This window comes from Zootermopsis nevadensis, unplaced genomic scaffold (assembly GCF_977971745.1).
Source record: "Zootermopsis nevadensis isolate Lab colony 2312 unplaced genomic scaffold, Znev_1.0 Znev_ptg000019l, whole genome shotgun sequence".
Taxonomy (NCBI): domain Eukaryota; kingdom Metazoa; phylum Arthropoda; class Insecta; order Blattodea; family Termopsidae; genus Zootermopsis; species Zootermopsis nevadensis.
In genome coordinates, this window is record NW_028259151.1 from 2,405,634 (window position 1) to 2,423,234 (window position 17,601).

Sequence of the window (17,601 nt, forward strand, 5' to 3'; positions counted from 1 at the left end):
CGATCTCCTGTTGTGCGCTCACAGGAAGAAAAACGGCATAACACATTCCCGCATGTTGGGCAAACGCACATAACTGAGAAATGCAGCCAAGCAAATTTACTATTTGCATAAAATCAGTCGCGGTAAATTTGTTCATTATGCAGAGAAAGAAAATTTCTCTAATTCACAGATAGTACCTATTAACTGTATTTGCAGTGCTCCTTGTAATGTGTTTGTAAGTACTCTAAATAATACAGTACTTTTATTTTCCGTCGTTACACAAGCTTATTGTTAAAATCATATAAAATTTCACATAAAATTGTTACATTTTAAAATTGACGACATGTTACACGAACAATCCGATATTTAACATTCTACAGTCCATTGACCCAACCCCCTAAACAACTTTCACCCAATATATATAGCCACACACGATACCTACAACTCAGTTGCTGTCTGCCATTCAATAACAACGGACACGCACCTCACACACAACCCGGTATGTTATAATACTTTATATTTTGTGATTGTATTTCTTTTGCTTGTATTACGATATATTTGAGTAATTCCTTAAAATAATATAAAATTAGAGTAATATTATTCCATTTCCTATGTCGGTAGCCAGAATCACGATATGAAAATTAAAATTGATTTTGCAGATATAGGCACCCAGACGCGTCTCCAAAATTAAATGAAAGAAGCCTGGAGATGTAATAAAAACGGATAAAACATAAGCAATATAAGCAGAGCAACAGATACACCAGATTTTAATTTTAATTTTGATAGACCTGACGATGATAGAATTGTATATCGAAACATGTCGTCAATTTTAAAATGTAACAATTTTATGTGAAATTTTATATGATTTTAACAATAAGCTTGTGTAACGACGGAAAATAAAAGTACTGTATTGAGGAACACAAGCATGATGCAATTAAGATATAAGCTACTCTAAATAACACCGATATGTCACAATGGCATTAGCTGTTTAGTGGGATAATGGTTTCGCATTAGTGGAAACCTAGGACTGAATCCTCGCCATGTCAAGTTCTTCTTTCTTTTCTTATGCAGCTCCCATGTTGTTGTTCTACACTATACGAGGTGCTATACAAAAGTTCGGGAGATTTGAATTCTACGCGCGAACCGGTTGTGGAATGGCCTGCCGCCTATAGATGGGGCGAGTAGTACCCTTTGTGTATTAGTGTGCCAACAGCCGTGAAGGCGAGAGGCCGCGGTCTTGAGTCTCGTGCGTTTTTGTAACGTTGTGTTGTAGTGGTTCGGCGATATTTTAAACCTGCATAAATGGCAGATTTTAAGGAGTAAAGAATCTGCATCAAATTTTGCTTTAAGCTTAAAAAATCTGCTGCAGAAACCCACCTCATGAGTGTGGAAGCATTTGGTGAGAATGCTATGAGTCAAAGAAAAACGTTTTTGTGGTACAAACGCTTTAAGGATGGACGAACGTCTGTCGACGACGATGAGCGTTCAGGACGACCATCGACAAGCACAGCACGGCAAAACGTCGCGAAAGTGCGAGAGGCGATCAAACTGTCAACGAGAAGTTTTATTGTGAAGTTTTGAAGCGGCTACGGAGAGCATTAAGAGCAAACGTCCGGAAAAGTGGGAGAACAACAGCTGGAATCTCCACGACGACAACGCCCCCGCCCACACATCGCTTGTTGTTCGGCAGTTTTTGGCTTCCAAAAACACGACAGTGATTCCCCACCCACCCTTTTCGCCTGACCTCGCCCCCTGCGACTTTTTCCTATTCCCCAAAATCAAATATCGATTGAAAGGCCGTCGTTTTGACACAATTGAGGAGATCCAGGCAGAATGGCAGGAGGTGCTTAAAACACTCACACTTCAAGACTTCCAGGGATGCATGGAATTATGGAAAAAACGCTGGGGTCGCTGTATCCATGCCCAAGGGGACTACTTCGAAGAAGACGGTGGAAACTAGGAGTTATGATAAGCAATTTCTTTTATGTGAAATTTCTCTGATCTTTTGGATAGCACCTCGTACAAATAAAAATTGTACCAAAATTTTGTATTTTCCAAAAATCTATAACCATACGTCATTTTATGGCCTTATGGGAAGCGGAGCTTATGTTGATTCCACACAACAAGTTTGTTTGCCAGCCATGTTTATTATTACTGATTACAAGAAACTGATAATCACTATTTTAAGGCAATCCCCAATGACAATCTAGATTTCATTCAAAACCATCTAGTGGTTCTCGAGCTGAGTCATGTGAAGTGACTAGCCCTATTTGCGTTCATTTCATGCACATCGCGCATATAATCACAACATTGACATAAGCAAGTCGAAAATATGAGATTACTGAAACTTCGGACACTTTCCACGGAACTACACGCCGCAACATCGGACAATATAGTTATTTTAGAGTTGAAACTGTTTCATATTTGTGAGGTTTTTTACAAATTTCAAATTAGAATTACTTCCAACACCGCATCAATTTGGAAACATCAGTACATTAATGATGTTACCGAAAATAATCGTTATTCAATCTTGATACTAAAAGAATATACAGATTGTCCCGCAATAGAATGTCCACAGCTCAACTACGTGTTCTTGGGATCAATTTGAGTCGAAACGTTGAAATAAAAGTGGGTTAGATCGCCAACGGTTTCTCAAGAAAATGCTCAGCACTCACTATGCATTGACTGAGTTTGAGAAATTAGTTCACTAAGCTGCACACGAGGCGCGCGTGGGCAAGTCACAGGGCAGTCAGTGCTTGAAGACCGCATGACATATCAGCGCTACTTGCGTGTCCTACAGGAAGAGCTGCCATTCAGGTTGGAAGATGTTCCTCTGCTAACCAGGCAAAAGACGTGGCTCCAGCATGATGAAGCACCTCCTCAGTTTTGTAGGCAAGTGACTACATTGCTGAATCAACAGTCTCCAAACCGTCAGATTGGCCGATGTAGTCCACTGCTTTCTCCGGAGACATATGAAATCACTGGTGTTAGACATCAAGTCAGACAGTAGGGCTGAGCTGCTCAAACGAATAATGGAATCGGGTGCCAATATCGAAAATGAAATCGACAATCAGTCTCGCTATTTCGAGTCACGGAAAAAAACGTGAGTAATTTAAAATCAATTTAGAGTTAGTCAGAACTTAATAATAATAATGATAAATACATTGTGACCTAAAATTAAATGGAAATAATGTAAAAGTTACAAATTCAATAACATGCCCATTCTCATTTTCTTGGCAAACCGCTGCAGATCGGACCAATGTTTATTTGAACCTTTCGGCTTATAATTACCCCGAGAGCACGTAGTAAAGCTTTGGACATCCTGTTGTGGGACACTCTTTATACAAATAAGTGGCAATCAGTGTGTGCGTGTTTCAGGATCAAAAATAGGAGAACAAAATTCCTATGAACATGGGGTCCCAAATCTTTCATTTTCGAAATAATAACCATAAGTAAGATTCAGTGAATGATTTTATGTCTTAGTGAATCGAGCTTCCAGTAAAGATTTTCAATAAACGTTTGGGCAGGAATTGTTGGCAGCATGCTTATTGGTTCATACATGCTTTCATCACGTGAAGAGGACCTTCACATCGGCGATTTTTAAGATGTCACTTGCCACGTCTCCTTGAAGATTTACTACTAAATACAAGAAAACAAATGTGGTTTATGCACGACGGAGCCCCAGCACACTTCTCCCGTCAAGTCAGTTAACATTTCAATGAACAGTTCCCTCAGCGACGAATTGGACTCGGTAGCCCAGTATCATGGCCGCCGAGGTCACTGGACCTGACTCCATTGGACTTTCATCTGTGGGGTAACTTGAAGTCCATCTTTTCAGCAACACCCGTAAACAATAAAGACGACCTATGGGTACGAGTGCGAAATGCAAGCCAGATGATTCGAGGAAACCCTGGTGTGTACGAATGAATTCGTCAGTCCTGTGTACGTCGTGCTTGTGTATGTGTGGAGAATGGAGGAGCAACCTTTGAGCATATGTTATCAAGAAAATATCCCTGTCCTTATACTTGGCAATGAGGGGTTAGATTGAAAATTATTTTTGGCTAATACTTTCATAAAGAAGCATTTGCGAACACATGTTCATAGAAACATATTTTTCTTATTTTTAATTCAGGAACAAGCAACACAAAGTTAGTAAACATACTATTGACTTACTATGTATATGGCGAAATATTAAGTTATTTAACTGTAAATCAAGTGGTAAATATAGTTACCACAATGCTCTAAAGCATGCACAATTCTCTCTCTCTCAAAATGACACTTGCATTTTACGCATTCTAACCGTCGGTTTCATCATACTTAGCACGATAATGGTTTATATTCATTTACCACATGCATTATTTGTTATAATACAAGTAACTCAATACCAAAACTTCTTGAACACGCATAATACTCCAGTAGACTTTGTGGAAACATAATCACAAATAAGGAGTCCCGTATTCCTTACATATTTTTCTCCATTTCAGAGGCATTTAACTGTTGTTCATTGCAGGTGAACGCTTTCCTGAATACAATATCATCGCATCCCCCAGTGATATCAGTGGCTGGATTCTTTGATGTAAACAGGGAAATGCTCAGATCGGTAAGTTTGAGACCGTCACATCAACTAAAATGTATCTGCGTTATGATCACCCTTCAGTACACATTTTGAATTGTCTTGCTTTCGTCTTATCCATTAATATATCACACTCCGCCGTTTTAAATAAAACAAAAAATAAGGGCCTCGTATTTCTAACATCACGGGCAACAGTCCCTGTAAAAACGATGTTCGCTCAAATGAGGAAACTCTCAGGATTTGCAAAACATTAAAATTGTGTGATTTTCAAAACAGCATGTCAGCGACACTAACTTGTCATATGAATCTATTCTACATTCTTGAACTTAATATTTATGGTCAATTTTAATATTTATCTCCCATCTAAGTATAGATCTCCCAAGAGGTCTCTGCCCTTCAGTTGTCTCCGACTGAAATTGTTTATGCAGTTCTTGTCCCAGACAAGCGGGCTACATTCCTTGTTCATCTCATATACCTTGATTTGTTTACCCTTATAATTTTCTATATGTATTAATTTCCTTTGATGAGACAGGGATTAAGTTTCATGCCCTTAGAAGACATTAAGTATTCAGAGTTCTTTACATTTTACGAATCATCCCTTTTTGTATATTGGACTATTTACGCTTTTAGATACAACACAAACTGAACATTATGACGCATTCACCTAACGTAATCCGCTCTACCGTCCTTTGCAAACGATCCGCTGCTGTAATTTTAAAATATTTGATCTTGCAAATGTTTCAGAAATATATAATAGTTACTTTTATCTAACTCTGTGGTGCAGGATGTTCTTTGAAATGTGGATTGTTACTCGTCTTGTTCAAAGAATAGCCCACGTTTTTGTATGGAAGCAGAATGTTCATCATCATGTTCACAAAATCCAGTCACCGGACCCTATCCAGAGTTAACTGCATTTAGTTTCTTTCCATCGATTCCTATATTCCTAATGTCCACTTTAACGTTATCATCCTACCTACGTCTAGGTCTTCCCAGCGGTCTTCTCCCTTCAGCCCTCCCAACCAATACCTTGTAAACAACCGCCTCCTTCCTCATACGTGCTGAATGTCCCGCCCAAATCATCCTCCTCAATTTAATCATTCTAACAATATCAGGTTAGTCGTACAGCCCTTAAAGCTCATCATTCTGCAATTTTCTCCGTGATCCGTCTCTCCATATTCCAAATATATTTCTCAACATTCCGTTCTCAAAATCCCCAAAGCTTTGTTCCTCTTCCAAAATGGGAGCCCAAGTTTCGCACCCATACAGCACAATTGGCAAAATTATACTTTTGTATATTTTAAAATTTAGCTAGTATTTAAAATTTACGGGAGGATAAACGATTTTAGCTTGAATCCTAGCAAGAAATCCCTGAATTGATTTTGTAAAAAATTGCATTCTGACTTGTTAGTGTCGCCCCATGCACTTGAATCTTGTCACAGTTTCTAACGATTTATTAGCTGTCTTTATATCTTTATATTCTGTTTCTGTACTGATCAGAGTCTTTGCCATTCCTGAAATTATTTCTAGACATCCCGAGTGTGAGAGTTTTTAGTGTCCGATTTTGTAATGTTTGTATTGTCGCCAAACAGATTCACATCATCAGCATAGACCAACAGCTGTTATTAGATGCCTTGACATAATAAATTTGAGCATTTGCATGGGCCAGCGATCAATATTTGTAACAGAGTTCTAAATAAACGGTGAAGATGGCTGTCCTCTGGGCTGTAGCGCCGCGTAGTTTTGTAGAGGTTTCCAAAATTTCAGAGGTGATAGCACATCTGAAACGTTGGTAAACTTCTACCAGTCTACGCAGCACTGATACCCAGAAGACATCCATCTTAGCCATCTTCATACTCGCCGCCGTGAAAACCACAAATCCTACCAAATAATGGATGTCTGATAAAGGACTACATGTCCATTAGGCATCCCTAAGGCAGACTGTCTCTATTAAGGAATTTGATAGGCCTGCAAAACATTTAATTGTATTCTTTATTTAAAAGCAGAACATAGGCGTGTCGTGTGATAACCAGAGTGGAAGGAATTGGTGCAAGGAAAAGTAATTGTAAAGTAATTCTTACTATTAACCAAATATTATTAGGGCAATAGAATCAAAGAATATAAGACAGATGAGGAACTTGCGTGGAAGACCTAACAAATTCAGACAGAAATTTAGTCATAATTAGACGTAGATAGGAGTCTGTTATGTCGATGTTACAGAAAGATGATATCAATGTGAACACGATTGGAAATTCAATTTCGAGTTCGGAAAAACTCACATCAGTCAAATACATTTTGCACTTCACATGTCTCAGACCATTTTTCAATGTCAAATTCAATTCCAATACATGTTTAATTTTACTATTGTATTAAATATGTAATCTATGTCAAATAATCCTTGGTTATAAGCGGTTAACATGTAGAAAGTAACCTTTTATTATCGTTTCTCCTGCTAGTGTTTAATCCACTTGTGTAATGCTATAAAAGTACTGTTAGGTTACAGACCGAAACATATAGTTGATCATGTAAAGAAACCGAATAACTGATAAAATTGTTGATTACACTGATTTAAATTATTGTTTTAGCTTATACATATTGAACAATGGATGATACGCTGGTCAAAAGGAGACAATCACAAGTGCACATAATTCGTAAAAGACAACTATAAAAACACTATTTTAAACTTCCTGATCCTTTTCTATTGTGGTTATTTGATCAATTTATCCTAGTCCTAATTTCTTACTGAGAGTCTCACTGCTTTCTTGCAGTATTCGTCTACAATAGTGACGTATATGATAGTTCTACTGCAGTTTGGATTGGGACAGCCCAACAAACGTCAGATGAATGCAACTAAGAATACCACTATATAGCATTTAAGCATTAGAAATTCCACAAGGGAACCAGCACATTTAGACTTGTGTTGTAGAAGAACCTAGCGTACGGACTTATTACACGTAGAATGCCCGTAAGTAAAAAGTGATAGTGGAACCACGGTTCCGGAGAATTAGACGTAAATACGTCTATACGGAAAGGAAGTTTATATATTGGCTTCTTTCTAAATATTTCCTTTATACATGCTTTACAGTTGAGGTAAGTTTGATTAAGATATTGCTTATTTAACTTGAATTAGTTACGCTTAAGATGGGTCTGTGGTAGCTGAATGTAATGTAAAGTAATATATTGTAATGAAATGTAATGTAAGGTAAGTTAAGGTAAGGTAAGGTAATGTAATGAAATGTTTTAAAATTAACAACAATGCCAAGTAAACAGATGACGTTTACTAGGTAACAATAATGTCGAGTAAACAATTGACGTTTGCTAGGTAACAATAATGCCGAGTAAACAATTGACGTTTCCAAGGTAACATAACAATGCAGTTACGCTTTTTCGTTTCACCTTTTCGTTCCACTTTTTGCCGAATGACACTGACACTAAAATATAGGCGTATTTACGTCAAATAGTAATTTGAAACATGTTTGTCCATGTTAGTATGTATTATTTATTAGACGTTAATAAAATACCTATTGAAATTTCAAAGAGAAATTAGACGAGACATTATATAAGCAAAACAACGGTCCTTGGATTGTTTGTTGAAGTAAATGCTGTCTACATCAAGATTTTTACCACTGTATGTTTAAAGTACACTATGAATCAGAGGTTATACGAGGTGCGATCGGAAAGTTTCCAGACTGTGTTAATAGAGGGAGAACCGGATGTAGTACGAGCTTCTGCCGCCAGGGAGTGCGGCCTACATTCATAGTCAATCAGTGTGCCAGCCGGCATCATCGAATTAGCATTTGTTTCTTAGTTACGGGCGTTTAGGTAGTGCATTACACCGACCCTCCTGCGATTTCGGAATGGCGGATTTTCATGAACAAATCAAATTTTGCCAAAGACTCGCCAAAACGGCTACGGAAACCTATGAAATGCTAAAGCAAGCATTTGGGGAGTCCGCAATGGTTCGTGCACAAACGTTTGTGTGGCATTCACGTTTTAAAAATGGCCGAACCTCTGTCGATGATGACGAGCGTTCTGGACGACCATCTTCGAGCACAACGCCCGAAAATGTTACGAAGATTCGGCAGGCCATTCACGACGATCGACGTCGTACCATCAACGACTTGTGCGACATTGTTGGGATAGGCTATGGGACCTGTCAGCTGATTCTAAAGGAAGAACTCCATATGCGACGCATCATGACAACGCGCCAGCGCACACCGCCCTCAAAGTTCGGCAGTTTTTGGCCTCAAACACCATGGCCGTCATCCCGTACTCTCCTTAGCTCCGTGTGACTTCTTCCTCTTCCCAAAGATAAAAATTCAGTTAAAGGGAAGGAGATTTGAGACGATAGAAGCGATTTAGGCAGAATCGCAGATGATGCTTGACAGGCTGACAAAGAAAGATTTCCAGGGATGCTTCCAGGCTTGGCAGCGGCGCTGGGATCGTTGTGTTCACTCCCAGGGGAACTACTTCGAGGGTGATGGATTAATTTAATACCTGAGATAAGTGTACGGGTTTTTATAGGCGCAGTCTAGAAACTTTCAGATTGCACCTCGTACTTCGCCTGCAATAAACACGTATCGCACTTTCATATTTTTCTTCTTTCTTGGCTCTACAACCCAGTTATGGGTCTTCGCCACCTCCATTTCGGAGGTTTTCCTAGTCGTTTTAAGTTTGAATTTTTTGAGTAGTGACTGACCAGCCCACTGCCTCGAGACATTTTCTACTCAATCCTGCTTAGACTGCTAGAGCCATCTAGCAGTGAATCAGGAGAGACTGGGGTGAGTTGATAAAGAACCTTCTGGTGGGTTGAGGCTCTTGCTGCTCAACACTTCAAACTTGACGGAAGAGAATCACTTTGTTTATCGTAACCAATGAAAAAAATAATTGTAAATTTATAGGCAGCATCCTCAACGCCTTTTAGCTCAATCGAATAGTATGACTTGTAATTGAAGTGCATTTATTGTGCCCTAAATTTGCAGGACAGACAATGGGAATATGCTAAAAGGCACTGTGGAAAGTTCCAGATTCTACGATATTTTTCTGCAGTTTTATTTAATCTTTCTACTGTTGGCGACGGCATATGCAGAGTTTGCAACACAGGAGCTATACAGTGTCGTTCATAATAAGTCCAACGTCATAAGCACCCATTCGAAATACAAGCGCCAAGTGTCCTATGTGGAAAAAGACTATAATTTAATGAAAATTACTGAATTAACAATATTACAAAATACAAATATTTATACATAGGCCTATCTATCTATTTTGACAAATATATACATTACTGCTCACTGGAACAAAAATTATTTCACTGCTCCTCAAATTAAGCACAAGTCCTTTCTTCACGATTTGATTTCCATGACAGTTTTTCCATTTCTGTGCATCTTTTCGATTGTCACACTCAAAATATAATCAAGGGTCGCATGTCATATTATTAAATGGATCAAATTGTTTTCTAGACATTATCCATCGTCCAATATTAAATAAAATCAATAAAACCTCTACGTTTCGGATATGGGAGTCTATGTCCATCTTAGGTAAGGTAAAACCTACTCTGTTGGGCCCAATCGATAGATCTAATCCCTATATCCCTATCTATTCTTAAATATTCGAAAAATAGACTTCAATAATTTTGTAATATCTTATAAGGTTGGTGATATTCTCCGAAATGTTTGTAAACATTACTGGATGCACTTGTTACTTCAGCAGAGATGATTCTTGCAACAATCAGAAGAATTTAGAAACAGCTACAAAATAATTCTTCATCGTCACTGCTACTACCGGAATACATAGTTTTCAGAGGCACGTCTACCCTTCAAGCAGCCTCAGAAATGAGACAACCAGAATGACTAACTCCGAAACAATAACTCTGTGCGCATCCTCCGTTTCAGGCAGTCTAACTTCCCGGCTACCAGCGACGTACTAGGTAGGCTACCTGCTAAACTCCGTCTTTTACTTACCATTATTTACGGTTGTAATGCGTAGTTGACATGTCACATGAATTCGCATATGGACACGATCCACTCACACTCCTCCATCATACTTCGACAGGTAAAGAGTTCAATGATATTTATTTAGTCTCCTCGACCGAGGGTAAAATCTAATGCTTTTTTTACTTAATTATTTCAGTATGCAAAAGCAGCAAAGACAACTTAATTTAATTCAGCATGGGATCTTATCTTTTATAGGCTGAATGTGTCTGTGTGTAGTGTAAATCTGAACTATGTTCTATTTTGCTACTTGTAGTACATTTTCCGGAAATTAAAATATATCGTAAGACAACACTACCAGTTACAAATATTACTGTTCTACAGTCACAAAAAAAGAATTCTTTCGGATCCAAAAAATCTGGTGTTATCCACCAGATATTTTATATTATTTACAGAATTCTCAAATATAAAATTATTTTTGAGATTTCTATAAATAAAATTGCGGACAGTTAAAAATTCCTCATTATGTTTTATCTCAGACACACTTCGTCTTCGAAAAAATGAAGAATGTAAAGTACTTCACAAGGAGCTTTGTTTTCGATTTCGTCTGTTACGATAAGAAATGGGAGTTTGGCTATGAAGTATTGTAGCACGTTTGGGTGGCAACAAAAGTCGCCTGACTAATTTGTTGGACAGAAGCACAGATCGAAAAATAATCCTGAGTTTTGGTCGTGTAGACTCGTAATTAGATACCAGCGTTTTGGTCCTAATCTTCATTTATTGCTGATGAAGTCATTTAGTGACACACTGACCAATGATGTATACATTTACAATCACTTCTCTCAGCTTTTTACATCAACAGTTTTCCTTATGTATCGCTCAATATGGTCGCCTATTTTAGTTTTTACTGCGTGATTTATTTACAGCAGGTTCCAGAGTCCAGACCTAAATGGGACCGAAAAAAAACAGAGGTCTATTGAATCAGACGAGCGTAATCTCAGTTTAATACTCAATTTAAGATATTGCTAAATTGAGAAGGAAATACAATATGGCATCAAACAAAAAATCTCATAAACAAAACAGTATTTAACATAATGTAAATGAAAGCTTTTATTTTTCTTTGCTGCAAGGTCATGCCATTCTGGGAACAGCAGTGCGTCTCTATCGCTCGCCTATCTTTGTCGTTCAACGTAAACAAGCGCAGTCTCAATAGTGTAATTCATTCGTCTACTTTCTGAGTTGAGTGTACATATAATGGAGCGTTCCGACAGGTTCGTCGGATGAAACGGAATGTCGGATATCCGAAGTTTTTATTTTCGGAGCTCTACTGTGTTAAAGCCGGTCATTTTCCATGCTCAATTTAAGTAAAGATGTCTGAGTGAGTTGTTTCGACCCATGTCACAAACGGTGAGAATTATGAATGTTTACCAGGACACGCCGAATATATTATACTCAAATATTACATTTTTGTATGGATATTTTTGACGTTTATACAATTCTTATTTAGTTTAGCACAGCATGGCGAATGTTTTAAGTAGATAAAACACAAAATCATTACAAATCACTAAGAGTCAGATTTTATAAAAAACATAACAATTTTATTTTTCTGCTAGGAACAGGAGTCTTTCTTCCTTTGAGGCCGATTTTAATATTATCCCACCCGTCACCTCGTCGTTTTCCAGACGTTCTCGGAGGACCGTTCAGAACCACCTTTTGTCAGTTGCCCGCCTAATATTCTTTAATCAATTTCGTCGCAGTTACCGCCCATAACCGGAGCTTCAACAAAATATTGCGCTGTGCGGGCTGACAAGAGACTCTCATTCACGAATTCTGCCAGTATTAATTTTTCTCAATTTTTTGTGCATTATATGTGAGGTTATGATTGCTACACTGCTGCATCATTTCTGAATTGCAGCTCTGAAGTGTAGACTCTTGGTGAATTTCTGTAGTATCTGGAACGAGGACCTTGATAATAGCATCAAATAAGTCACGATCGATTACGTAGTCTATCATGCGTTTCATTCGAAGCTGTATTTGAAGTTCAGTTATAATGATAATGCATACATATTTAATGTCCCAAATAGATGTGTACATATTACTTGACGGAATGTTAACCTTGTGTGTATACATCTCTTAGGAACATCTCTGTAAGACTATATACACACATACAGTAGGAATATATTTCTACATACATGTTTACACAAATGCGTAAGCCTACCAATGACGTTAGTAAATTGAATTTATATAATTTATATCATGACATGTTATCTTCTGAAACACAAACTAGTATTTTGGAATATAATTTTGTATTGTCTAGGTGTAAAATTTGACGTTCCTGAATATTTATGCGCTTGATTATAAGAAAACTCTTTCATATGTATATATATATATATATATATATATATATATATACATATATATGTGTAATATTTTAGCGCTCATCAGATCGTAAGGTAAAGCGATTAAACTTAAGCAATTAACAGGCTTTCAGAACAATAATTCATGTGTTCACACAGAGCAAAGGTAAATCCATTTGCTTATTATATAAGGCTTATTAATTTAAATTCTCTATATTGTAAAAAAAGCTAAAGAGAATACAGGTTCTTTCTATTGAAGATAAAGCTGATAGTGTTTGTCGCAATGTCTCGGATTGGTCCAGAAAATGGAGGCATGCATTTCTTTATACTTATTAAACCTTCTGCCATTACTTCATCACATGCAGTATTCTTACAACAATTCACACTTACAGATAAACATTACTTCAACTAAATGAGACCAATTTTACGAGCAATGAATTATAGCGGGATACTTCCTATTAACTTACCAAAGTCAGGTAAGTAATACTTGTGTAATTCTAAATCATTATTGTGTGCCAATAGCCAACAGCAATCACTGTTCAATGTCGAAAAATACGTGGCTTCTCGTTCTTACTAAACTTTCCAGAATGATTTTAGGAATACTTTTCCTGTGCTCCTGTACCAAACAAAACGATATATCTGGTCTGGTAAAACGTTTTCGTCACAGCAGAAACTGTTCACTGGTTTGCATGAAACATGAGGAAAATAGTAAATGTATGCTGAGCTGATTGTGGTGGATATTTTCGCCGTACAATTTAATATTGTCTTAGTTTTCTGATTTCAATGTACACGTATATATATATATATATATATATATATATATATATATATATATATATATATATGTATTACAAATATAATATATGTCAGGGCTGTTTTGCGTGAATCTTTGGGCACTCTGTAGCGGTACTAGTTTTGTGACTATTCTGTTCTAATACTCATAATTTTATTCATTCAATTATTGTTTTTCCTTCTTCAACCGCAGGTACACCAACGTTTCGCGTGTTGTCTTTGGTCATGGCCTACTCAGTGTGCATTTATATTTGGGTATTAATAATGGCGTACTTCAACGCTTGTGACATCCTGTTGAAATTACTTGGGAGGAAAGTCGACTTCTTTACATATCTTAAGTGCTCTGATGGTGAATACACTGGTTTTCTCCGGATGTCTGCCTGTTCTTATGTTGTTTGACTGCCATTAATTTTTTACGTATATGGACGAATGGATTTGGTTTCAGGTAACTTACACTTACGTTAGTCTAATTATTCTAAAAGTATAATTTTTATGATAATTACAATTAAACAAAGCAATAATGGTATATGGTGGAAATTGCTGTCTTCTGGGTTGTTGCGCCGTGTAGTTTGGTAGAACCCAGAAGACAGCAATCTTCAGACTCGTGAAAACCTCAAATCCTACATGGTAAGTTTTGAGATTACGTAGGATACCTAAAATATAGAAGGCAGGATAACATTATGGATGTAAAAGCAAGTTATATGGAAATGTGAAGTGGATGCATCTAGCTCAGGATAGAGACCGGTGGCGGACTGTTTTGAGCACGTAACGAAACTTGGAGTTTCATTTAAGACAGGGATTTTCTTAGCCATCTGGGTTTCTCAATTTAAAATATCCACGTTTGTGTTAGTTATGTACAAATGTCAGTCAAAACGTCTTTTCGAACTCTAATGCTCTTTAACATGTCACAAAAATCCAGCTAGTGAACCCTGTCTTATAGAGATGAATCCGGTACACACGCAATTTCTATAACCTTCATCTTAATTTCATTTCCCATTTACGTTTAGATGTACCAAGTGTTCTCTTTGTCCAGGATTCTCCAACAAAAGTTTTGACTGATGTAATCTTGGAATGTCGACTTAGCCAAAGATACCAAAACGCGATACGAAATCGCAGATACATGGCGGCCCAAATTTTAATTCTTGGCGTGCCGAACATGGACTGACACAGAATCAATGTATGTTGCAGGTCCTGTTTCTGAGAGTTACTGGAGATGATCTGAGTTTTTCGCTAAAAATACAGTGTTTTGTTTACTCTTTATATGTGTCCTTCATGACTGTTGTGGCATTGGGATTAAACATCCACGAGCAATATTTCCCTCTGTGGAGAATGCCCATCTTCTATATAATGTTGCTGCAGCTGAACTTATTATCCACGTTCCGGGGTGTGACATTCAGTGCCCTTAAAATTACCAGCTGCACTCTTGCCAGACGTTTTAAGGTAATTGGTACAACAACAGTATTGTTATCATTATGTGTTGAACGTCCTAGCAGAGTATGAGATTTCATGTTCTCACAGCGGTGAAGATGTTGATTTATATATAATTTATTTTTTAGATTGTAACACCATACGAACTTGTAGATGGTTACCAATATTTCGGCATCACAATCCGGAATACAGTGATCGTTATTCTTGAAATATTATCCGTAACCAGTCCATCTTTATGGCCGTGTTAGAAATTACCGACGTAATGGAGCTTAAAATTCCATTTAGTTAATATAATAACTTTAATTGGTTTTGTGTGTTGAGTCATTTGGGTTTATTCATATACATGAAATTTATTGATAATCAGAACGTTTCAAATTAGCAACCACCACAAGCATTAACTTTTCATTTGTGTCGCATTTTTGAATTGAATTAGTGAGCCCTCGAAAAAGTTGTTTCGAAGACCAAGCATATTTATTAAATATATTGGTGTATTAGCCCTAGAGAGGGCTGTTTTAAGAATTAACATTTTTAGTAACACTAATTTATTTCAATATAAATATATACTGTCACGTGTTGCTGTGAGAGCAGCATAACAATGTCAATAAACAGTTTAGTTGTCTGTTTATTGACATTTTTGTATTTGGCATTGTCGTATTCGGCATTGTTGTGTCTATTTATAGACATTGTTGCTTTTGGAATTGTTGTATTCGTTTATAATTGCCATCAGCTGAAGTGATCTCCCCCCATGCCGCAGAGGCCTTCAGCCGAAACGGCCCCTCCCTCTCTGGGTTCAAATCCCGGAGATCCAACCAACCAAATTCCTTTGGACAACTTGCCTGACGGGATAAACTCCCATCAGCAGCAACGGATCCCTGTTTTAATGGTCGAGGCTCCCGCCACGACGAAACCCCGTGAGCGTTAGCAAAAGTTCCGTTTTTTCTAGTTAAGACCGTGTACCATTTCCAGCAATACGCCTTGTGCGCAGTTATGGTGTCACCTAGGTGGGGACGATGCTTGCGCTTACGCAGGACTCCGCCCTCAGTTAGCTTTTTGGTTGGTTGGTTTGGCTTTAGGTGGTTGGAAAGGGAGAGTGTTGAAGGGTGGTTGGAAAGGGAGTTGTTGGAGAGAGAGTGTGGGAGGAGAGTGTGGAAAGAGCTGAGGTGTGAGTCAGGATGTAGAAGTGAGTTGCAAGCGATATGCTGTTGCGGACATTGGTGGCAAGCGATAAGCAATGAGTGTGGAAAGAACAGAGCTGTTAATCGGGCGTAAGAGAAGTGTGCCGTGAGAGCCGAGAGAGTGGAGCCAACGAGAGGTCTCGTGTGGCTGCTGAGAAAGGACGGGTCGGCTACGTGTGAGGCACCGGGTACGTGGACCGTGGCGGCCGAGGAGCCAGCGTGTGTCCAGTGGGGTGCTACGGGCCGACGCTGAGTATGGAAAGGTCGGCTGCGTGAGCGAGCACCGGGTACGTGGACCGTGGCGGCCGAGGAGCCAGCGAGTGGCCTGGGGGGTGCTACGGGCCGATGTGTAAGCGAAGAGTGTGAAGAGCGCCGAACTCGAGGGACCAGATAGACTCGGAGGACAGTGTGTGTGTGTGTGTGTGTGTGTGTGTGTGTGTGTGTGTGTGTGTGTGTGCAGAGAACAGAGACACGAAGTGTGTTGTTGTTGCTGTAGAGAGTTGACTGTATGTGCAGACCACTGTAACTGATTTAATTTGACGTGAATAAATCATGTTAGACAATCCAGGTCGCAACGCCGACCCACGTTACAATATTTTACTTCGGGAAACAAAAACGCTCATGAAGTATATTTCTTAAAATAGCATTTTTGACGTAAATACGTCTATATTTTAGGGTCAGTGTCATTCGGCAAAAAGTGGAACGAAAAGGTGAAACGAAAAAGTGTAACTGCATTGTTATGTTACCTTGGAAACGTCAAATAAAATGCCTGATTTCCTCACATTTACAACATACGTCGATTCAGCACAAAATAATATTGACAATGTGGAAGATAAAACTCAAAGCTACATTCAGTTCGTTAACAAACATCACTGGACTGCGGATGTTTCAAAATCTAGAAATACATAATCTATTTCGAATACCACATCTTCATATTTTGGTGTCCATTTGCAATTCCTTTTTGTATTAATTTCATAAGATAATTCTGTCGTTCAATAAATACAACTGCAAACCTTGAATAAATATTTTTTCTACCTGTTCATTCCATTTCTGTTTAGAGTGTAACTTTGGCTTCATTTCGCCGCCATGTATTCTGTCTCCGCATCGTACAATCTGCTTGTAATGTTAGCCCTCAGAAACATATTACATCCGTGTATGTTTCGGCCCAATAAAAGTGATAGTGGAACCACGGTTCTGGAGAATTTGACGTAAATACGTCTATATGGAAAGGAAGTTTATATATTGGCTTTATTCTAAATATTTCCTTTATACATGATTTACAATTAAGTAAAGTTTGATTAAGACATTGCTTATTTAACTTGAATTAGTTACGCTTAAGATGGGTCTGTGGTAGCTGAATGTAATGAAAT

At 38.1% G+C, this 17,601-nt stretch overlaps 1 long non-coding RNA gene across 1 annotated transcript; it reads left to right on the top strand.

Annotated features, from left to right (window-relative positions):
• The first annotated feature begins 334 nt into the window (after positions 1-334).
• Positions 335-735, top strand: LOC147873352 (uncharacterized). Its single transcript, XR_015535796.1, has 2 exons — positions 335-478; positions 639-735. It is a non-coding gene; the product is annotated as an uncharacterized LOC147873352 (long non-coding RNA).
• The last annotated feature ends 16,866 nt before the right edge of the window (positions 736-17,601 follow it).